The sequence below is a fragment of the Uranotaenia lowii genome, chromosome 1 (genome assembly GCF_029784155.1).
Source record: "Uranotaenia lowii strain MFRU-FL chromosome 1, ASM2978415v1, whole genome shotgun sequence".
NCBI lineage: Eukaryota > Metazoa > Arthropoda > Insecta > Diptera > Culicidae > Uranotaenia > Uranotaenia lowii.
The window spans coordinates 24,812,583-24,822,192 of NC_073691.1; the positions used below are offsets into that span (position 1 = coordinate 24,812,583).

Genomic DNA, 9,610 nt, shown 5'->3' on the forward strand with positions numbered 1-9,610 from the left:
TGTCTGTATGGAACCGAGTGCCTCTTGAAAGCTCTCGTCGGCCAACATAGTGTGTGTGATTCCTCTCGCCACAGCAGAAACCAGTTCGAACTTATTGCCAACTGCGGAAGGTGGCTCGGATCGGTGTCGGCGTCGCCAGGAAAGTTACGGTTTCGCGGTCGTGGATGTTTAGTGAATCCGAATTGCGCATAGTAGCGGAAGAAGCAAAGTGTATCCCGAAATTGCGCCTGTGTCTTATCGTGCCGCATAGATCGAGTGTTGGAAAAAGGGTAGCAAGTGGGCTACGGCCATTCTGAATCCAGCAAAAGGCTGTATGATTCATGAGCTCAGTGTGCGTGAGAGCTAGATTCGGTTCACGAAAGTGTTGCATGCCATAATGTGTGAGTGTTAGGCGATGTCACGGTGAATATTGTATCACCACCACTGCATCACTACAGAAAGTTCCGATGCAATCAGCTGTATGCACCGGATTGTTTACATTGAAATAGATGACGTTGAGAACTAGGGTGGCTTGACGGAAATCTAATTGGGCAGCAGAGTTTTAGTGGAGAAAACGAATGATTCGCGTGCATGTGGATGCGCCGGTAATGCATGAGTTCCAGAAACAACCCGGGGCCCCGTGATCACATCGGATGGAGTCGTTCCTGTTAATTAGCAAGTAAGCCAAAGTATTGTTATTAGCTTTATGATATAAAACCATGGTATCTATATTTATGTAATCAATGTTTCCCAGTATAAGTCAGCAATTAATGGTATATTTACGGGTGAAGTATTTAATTTAAAAAGCTGATTGTCTCGCTGCAATATTCTCTCCCATATGGTCAATTAATGAATAAAGCGTTGATTCGAAACACAGTAACAAAATTTGCCGAGAAAATGTAAAAAGTTCGTTAATTTTTAACGATAAATCGGTAATTTTTGCATGAATATATTTAATTATGCCCGTAATGCGGGTAATATTTACTGAAAATTGTAAAATTTCCGATAACTTTTACCAAAAGCCAAAAAACGTTCGGTGATTTAGGCTGAAGATGCACAGCGTATTGCGTGAGATGATTTAAGTCTCAAATCATCTCGCGAAATACACTGTGCATTAGCTAAAATTACCGAACTTTCCACGGGTTTCGGTTAAAACAAAAAAATAACAGTTTTCGATGAACCTTTAATTCTCATCCTTTATCGCGATTTAATATTATATTTAAATAAATAATTGAATAAAGATTCTCTTTTGATATTGATGAGAAATTTCGTCTTGTAGGCTTTTATTTTATTTATTTTCAATATTTAACACTAAACATACCGAAACTTTGTATTAGAGATGTCTCGAATATTGCCGTTTTCAACTATTCGGCCAAACGAATATTTGGCCAAATATTCGGTCAAATATTCCATAGAGTTTTTAATGATAAAACATAAAGCGATTATTGCATTTTTTTTCTTTTTATTCCATTTTAAAACCCCTTATGTTTTAAAGTCGATTATTTTAAACCAAATGTGGTTTTAAATTTTGTCGATGAATTTTGAAGACATTTTTTTATTTTTTTTTTCTTGATTTATTTTGAGTAGTTTCTGGGTTTTGACAAAATATGCCCGGATATTGCCCGGATTTTGGTTGTCAATTTTCAAATGACGGCTTTTATATAAAATCGCCCGGAATTCTCCAGCCCAGATACGTGCTGTAAAAATTCTGGCAGCCTTAACCTAAAGTTGTTTGTCGAACTCTTTATCAATCTGGATTGTCTTAGACAATTCCTACACCTAAATTCAGCTTTGCACTGGATTTTGAGTAAGTCGTCATAAATTTTTTGTTTCGTTTTTTAGAAATCTAAAGATGTCAAAATGTCATAAATTACGTTAACTTTCCAAATTCACTTTGAAAATTTTTCTACTGTGCTGGAACAGCTTTGACGATTGATTGATTGAAAAGTACCATTTTTACACAGCTTTTTTACATTTTTTGTGGCCATGATCTTATAAAAAAAATTAAGAAAAAGTTCCATATGTGCAACATATATTTTCTAACTTCGGTTTCCTCAGGCACTAAGTGATATTTTTTTCGAGCACTAAATAACTGATAAACACTCTTTTTCTGAAGCATGTTTTTTTTTTCAAAAAAAAAGTTCTTGGACTTTGAATAACTTTAATACAAATTATTCTAGCTGAAAATTGTCTGAGAATTATATTTCAGTCACGTTATAAGCTTTCCAAAGCTATACATTTTATAAAAATCGGCTAAGAAACAAGAGAGTTTTAGCGAAAAAGGTATACATATTAGACTGAGTCGATTCGGGGTCATTTTGGAATTTCTCAAACCCTGGGGTCTAAAAAGCTTCGTCTTGTTCCAAAACTCATCAATGATTTTTTGCTAAATTTTTAAGTAACGTTTACATGAGTAAATTTGAACTTTTAGGTTTGTATGGGAAAATTGAATATTTTGTACTGAAAAATCAACATCATTTTTGTTTCGTCTGTGGAACCGAGCCAGCTGATGGCTTTTGTGCCAATTTATAAAATTCCTAAAGGAAATTTTCCGCTGAACAACTTTGTCCAGAACCGTTACTTTCTTATCTTATTAAGAAAAAAAGTTATTAGCTGTTTAACAGGGGTATGTCTTTTTGCACTGATAAACAATAAATTCAATTGACATCCCTGCTTGAGCATCGCGAAGTGTTGCATGGAAAGTCGTCACCAACCCCCTGGCAACTTGACAGTTCTGGCGAGTTTCGTGTGCCTGATTGAAATCCGCAGGTGTCGCTTGTGTATCGCTTGTTTACATACTTTTCGAGCCATGCGTATGGAAAGGGCAAATCATCAAATGTGGTGCAAATCATAAAATTCGAATGAATGAAAAAAAATTTCAACCGAAATTATTATTCTCATTGAATATTCTACATATTTATATATTGTATAGGAACAGTTTTCCATAAACCGAGAAATGTTCTGCTATAATTTGAAAGTTTTGTCATACTAAAATTATCATATGTATCGCAGTTTATAAAAATCATTCGATGATTGTTGTGGTAATGTTTTGTTTTACATTTATTTTGTACGATCGTCATCAATAGTTTTGGTGGAAGGGGTTCTTTTCCCAAAAATCTGCCGTATATCAGTGAATTATTTTGATCAGTCCAAAACTTTTAAACGTAATAAAGGACATACAGATTTACGTCTGTGTGCCCTTTATTCGACTGAACTTTTGAAAACAGATTCACTTTACGTATAACTGAACTAATTTTCAATTCTGAACGTTTTTTTCATTTGTTGAATTGGTTAAAAGAAAACATATTTCCATATGCGTCCTTCCGACATGTTAAGTCGCTTGATTTTCGATTTGACAGAACCAGAGAACCAGAAAAAACTGGCACACGCGATTTGTATGGGAAACGTCAAGTTGCCAGGGGGTTGGTCGTCACGCAATACCTCGCTAGGCACCCTGCAGGGATGTCAATTGAATTTATTGTTTATCAGTGCAAAAAGACATACCCCTGTTAAACAGCTAATAACTTTTTTTCTTAATAAGATACGAAGTTACGGTTCTCGACAAAGTTGTTCAGCGGAAAATTTCCTTTAGGAATTTTATAAATTGGCACAAAAGCCATCAGCTGGCTTGGTTCCACAGACGAAACAAAAATGCTGTTGTTTTTTCAGTACAAAATATTCAATTTTCCCATACAAACCTAAAAGTTCAAATTTACTCATGTAAACGTTATTTAAAAATTTTGCAAAAAATCATGGACGAGTTTTGAACCGAGACGAAGCTTTTTAGACCCCAGGGTTTGAGAAATTCCAAAATGACCCCAAATCGACTCAGTCTAATACATATGCCGTTATTTGACCGTTAACGGCGTGAAAAGATATACCACATGCGATTTTCGAAAACCACTAAACTTGAAAAAAATATAAAAATGCAAAAATACTTGCATTTTAAAAATAAAACTAAATATATTTCTGTAATTAAGTTCGCGAAAAAAAAATTAGACGTAATCATCATTTAGAGTTAAAAAACCGTCATTTGACCGCCTACGGTATTTTTTGTGTTAAGAATTCACCTTACCTTCATCAGAATTTTCCTTTACGTCTTCTTTCAGGATACAAGAGAAAATCCCATAGATTCAATTTTTTAATTATTTTGAATGTTCGGTCTTTTCACAATCGCTTTAATTGATTGTACAGGAAGTCAAAAATCATCAGTTCATCAGTGCTTATTTTCATTCTTGTATTGTTGTGAGTCACGTTGAAGTTTAAGAATTCAGAACAAGTCAAAAATTTCATTCATAAATTTAATTAATCCAAAACACAGATTTCATTACCAGTTTCATCCGGTAAATTTCCAACAATTTAAACATGTGAATCAACTGAAAGGGGTAACCAGTTCTATAACGAAAATTTGTTCTGAAACCACTAGAAGACTTCAAAGATTCAAAAAGTTCGGGGATTTCCGTGACGCCTAAAGAGCTTGGAAATATAAAACACATATCATGAAGTAAAGGAAAATTTAGAATTGAGAATTCAAAATTAAGAATTCAGAACTCTAAATTCTGAATTCTGACTTCTGAATTCTCATTTCTGAATTCTGAATTCTGAATTCTGAGTTCTGAATTCTGAATTCTGAATTCTGAATTTTGACTTCTAAATTTTCCTTTACATTGAATTTTTAATTCTTAATTTTGAATTCTGAATTCTTAAATCTAAATTCAGAATTCAGAATCCGGAATGCAGAATTCAGAAATTTTCCATTACATTGAATTCTGAATTTTGAAATCTGAATTTTAAATTCTAAATTCGGAATTCAGAATTCAGAATTCAGAATTCAGAAATCAAAATTAAGAATTCAGAATTTCGAGTTCTGAATTGTGAATTCTGAATTTTGAATTCTGAGTTTTGAATTCTGAGTTTTGAATTCTGAATTTTGACCTCTGAATTCTGAATTCTGAATACGAATTCTTCATTCAGAATTCAGACTTCAGAATCAAGAGCTCAGAATTCACAATTCACAGTTCCTTCATAATTCAAAATTCACAATTCAGAATTCAGAACCCAGAGTTCAGAATTCAGTGTATTAAGATTGTGGTTTTTGGTTTCTGATTTCAGAATTATTAACATTGCAATTCTAAACTTTTGAATTCCTATTTAGGAAGTTTGAATTCAGCATTTAGAAATCAGAATCCAGATTTCAAAATACGAAACTCAGTTCTTTGGATTCAGTTTTCCGCATGGTACAAATTGAACACGCCTTTTCCCCAAGTCATTATAACTGGTGCTCTCTCTCTATCAGAAGGGGAGGGAGAATTTTCTCTCACAACTTTTCTCCCACTCCACACTTTCTCAAACTTCGAATCTTCGAGATGAGATGCTGCGCTGTGACGTGATCATGAATTGAAACAGAACCCAAGAGCGTAAAAGGGGAAGAACATTCTCCTCTGCAGGGTGGTGAATATTGAATTTCTTTTTCACACGTTTCTCATTGGATGCTGCCCACATCGCCAGAAGCTTTAATTAGTAGCAACAATGTTCAATCAGCACGAAAAGTGAGACCCTTTCACCTCTGAGATTTGCAGAGCTATGATTGGCCCAAATTCCAAAATAAACACCCATGCGTATTGAAATTGAAGTAGGTTTTTCTATACGTACTATTGAGATTAAGTCTCGTATTTTAAACAAGTACACTTCTGATTTCAAATACGAAAAAACCACTTCAAAACATGAAATGAGTTACTTCGATATACTATTAGAATAAATTTCTGATTTTACAAAAAAATCTTGAATAAAAATCCCTTGAAAATATTTTTTTATTTAAGCCTTTTATTTCTTTCATGCACACCGAATATTCTAGAATTCGGACGCAGATCATTTAGTAAAGAATATTCTTCATCGGAAGCTCATGCAGTCCAATATTGATATTTATTTCAGCAATTTTAAAAATTCTCAATACTGAACTTCTTTAATACATAATTCAATTATCTTAGAATTTTGTAATTCAAGATTTTGGACATTAAACTGAAGTTTAGAACTGAACATAAGAAGCATCAAAAGTTCGGTTAGCAATATTCAATTTCGTTCAAGAATTACACAATGTATTTCTTATTAAGTTAATAATGGTTACAAATTTCTTCAATTTAAACTCATGTTTTGAAATTTTCAACACAGAACTACGATTTCAATAAACACAAACAAAAAGCATCTCGTATTGCCATCTGTATGTCAGAACGTATGCATTCAAATATCGATCGCAGCCAGAACACAAACCAACCGGTGTCATCGATATACAACAGAAGCTTTTCGAAGCTTCCAGCTCCAGCAGTGCTGAACTCTGTCGTGAGCTTTTATAAGCTTTAAATAATTTCGAAAAAGCTTCACAAGCCCCAGAAAAAGTTCGTCGCAGAATTTGATCTACTTCGATGAGTTCCTAACGAGGGGTATTTTGAAAATTATTATTTTGGTGAAACGACGTGCTGCTTTAAGGGCAAAATTTTGAAATAGTTACAATTTCTGTATTTGACTTAAATTTTTTAATGTAAGAGCAAGTTCACTGGTTCACAACTTTGAAGCGCGTTTTCTCGAAATTAGGCACTTGCATCTCTTCGATTCCTAGCGCCTCAATTGTTTTTTTTGTGTTCTGAAAAATAATGACTGACGGTATTTGTTTCCATTGTTTGGTTAAACCCGCCACCGTGAGAATGGATACCCTGCTTTACAGGGCCCCCTTGCAGTTACAACGAAACGCGGTGAGTACATTTCGCTTTTAATATATGGATGCGCGCCAGCTTATCCACAAAAAAATGTATAGGAGAGAGTGGGGTAACGAGGGCCACTCTAAATATCTTAGCTGAGTGTTGAGATAAAAATATCAATCCCAACTATCACCGTCGTCCCTTTGCGTAAGCATGTTTTTCTATAAGTTATTGGCTTATGTACGTATCATATGCTTTTTTTTTATTTAACTTGCCTGGAAAAATGTATTTTCATAATTAAACAAACACCCGCAAAATTGCACTCGTGGGAGACCTAAATAAAAGAACATAACAAAAATATGCTCATATAAATCCTAATGTCTTATCAAGATCGAATGCACAGCGTGAGGAGTCGGATACTAAAAAACATAAACGAATTTTTAAAAGCCCCACTGGTTATCATGAAATCAATTAAAGGGACCCAAATCTTGCCCAAAAATCATTTTGGGTAAAAGTTTACGGGTAAATGGGGTACAGTAATAGATTTGTCCCTAAAAACTCTTATAATCCGGTGAATGACATTTCGGTAAATAGTACATTTCCGGTTAATGACAGTCCGATAAACGGCTCATTCCGGTAAATGAATTTCCAGTAAATTGCATTCCGGTAAATGCGGAATTCCGGTAAACTGTATACAACCTTTTCAAATAACTAAATGAATTATATCAGTCAGTCAGAGCCCAGGAAATTAATGTATTTAAAAAAATGCCTAATGACACCTTAAAAATGTAGAAAACCTTTCCATTTGTTTTGCTCTTTTGTTTGTTTGTTTGTCCTCTATAGGCTCAGCCGTCTCAAAGGCTAGAGAGGTGAAATTCGGCATGGAAACTCATTAGGGCCAGGAATGATGAAAAATGTTTTCAGATTTTCGGATGACCCCTTTTGAAGGGGGCGTCCATACAAGACAAATATTGTTTTCACGGTATTGACGTTAGTGTTTGTCGGATTGTGATGAAAATTTGCACACGAGTGTTTTAAGAGATGGGAAATCGATTTCAGGTATTGAATTTTGGGTCAGGGGTCCTCATAAGGGGTCGTCCATATAAACTTTACAATATTTCTGTGATATTGTCGTTAGTGTACATCAGATTGAGGTAAACATTTGCGCTCGGATGGTTTGAGGGACGGGCAATCGATTGCCGGTATCAAATTTTTAGTAAGAGGCCAGCCAAAGGGGTCGTCCATATTCACTGATCGCTATTTTTGTGATACTGTCGTTATTATACATCGGATTCAGGTGTAAATTGGTACACGACAATTTTGAATGACAAGCAATCGATTCCAGGTATCAAATTCAGTGTAAGGGGTCGGCAAAAGGGGTCACCCATACCAACTTTTCATTGTTTTTGTGATATTGACGTTATTATGCAACGGATTGAGAAGAAAATTTGCACTCGGACATTTGAAGGGACACGCAATCGATTGTTGATATAAAATTTTGTATAAGAGGCCAGTCAAAGGTGTCGTTCATATTCATAACTGTTCGCAATTTTTGCAATATTGACGTTATTACATCGGATTTAGATGAAAATTGGTACACGAGAACTTTGATTGATGTGCAAACGATTTCAGGTATCTAATTTTGTGTAAGGGACCGGAAAAAAGGGGTCATCCATACTACTTTTTCGATTTTTTGTGATATTGACGTTATTATACATCGGATTTAGATGAAAATTTGCACATCGAAATTATTAAGGACGAACAATTGATTCCAATTATCCAACTTTGGGTTAGAGGTCGGCCAAAGAAGACGTCCATATTAACTATTCACTGATTTTTTTTTGCGATATTGACGTTATTAACCAATAGATTGGTTTGAAAATTTGCACACGAGAGTTTTAAAGGAAAGGTAATCGATTTCAGAGATCTAAGTTCGAAAAAAAGCCACCGATCTGCAACGATCGAGTCAAAATTTATGCACGGTTTATTGGGGTTGTGACGGTGATTTCTTATTTTAAATATGTGAATCAAAAGACGAAAAAGGGGGTCTTATAAACTGTCGAATTTGCTTTGCAATAATTACGAAACGAAAATTCATAAACGGGGGTGTTTTGGCACGGTCAGTTGATTCTTGATTTCAAATTTAGCAGCAAACGACAGAAAAAGTGATCGTACATGTAACGTGTTCAATATTTTTGCAATTATTGGTTAAAAATGAATTATTTTTTCTTTTAACGCTTTACGATTTTGCGTATCTTCCTTGCGCAGGGGCCATGCTAATCTTCTCTGTATTGTTCCAATTTTAGTATATGTCCAGCCGAAGCTAGGACATTCAGAATTGCATCTGGAAAATGCCTTTAAATTGACATTCATTCAAGCTGTTCATGACATATTCTTAATTAAAAGCGAAACGGAGTTCGTATGGGATCAGCTTGTCTTTTATAATAAAAAGTTATGAAGCAAAGAAAAAAAAAGTAGCCCAACTCTTCCCTAAGTACTCGATCTGCAAAAATAATGTATCAGCTTTTATATTCCATTTTATTTTCCATTTCTAGTTGGACAATCAGCCGGAAGTGCGTCTATGCGCTACATGTAGGTTGCTTATATTAAATATCGGCCTAAAAATCTACATGGAGGCGCTCAATGACCACTGCCGGGAACTCGACATTGCACCCAATGCAGATAAAATTTTAGCATATAAGCAGGCAACATCTTCAGCGCCAACCGTACTAGCACCTCTGACATACCAGGTCATGGATAACGTACACTCAGAAATAAATAAAATATCAAACAATTATTTTTTAGGTATTTTCACGTTTCTCCCTCTTTACGCACAAGAATATTTCTCATGGTGTAATTACTGGGTTATTTCTCCCTGAGAAATATTTCTGCGATTAAAATTTATGCATTGATAGAAATGGGCAGCAGTGACATCTGGT

General features: G+C 34.8%; 1 pseudogene; it reads right to left on the minus strand.

Annotated features, from left to right (window-relative positions):
- Positions 1-8,881: 8,881 nt before the first annotated feature.
- LOC129740749 (U6 spliceosomal RNA) lies at positions 8,882-9,001 on the minus strand (annotated as a pseudogene).
- Between the last annotated feature and the right edge of the window lie 609 nt (positions 9,002-9,610).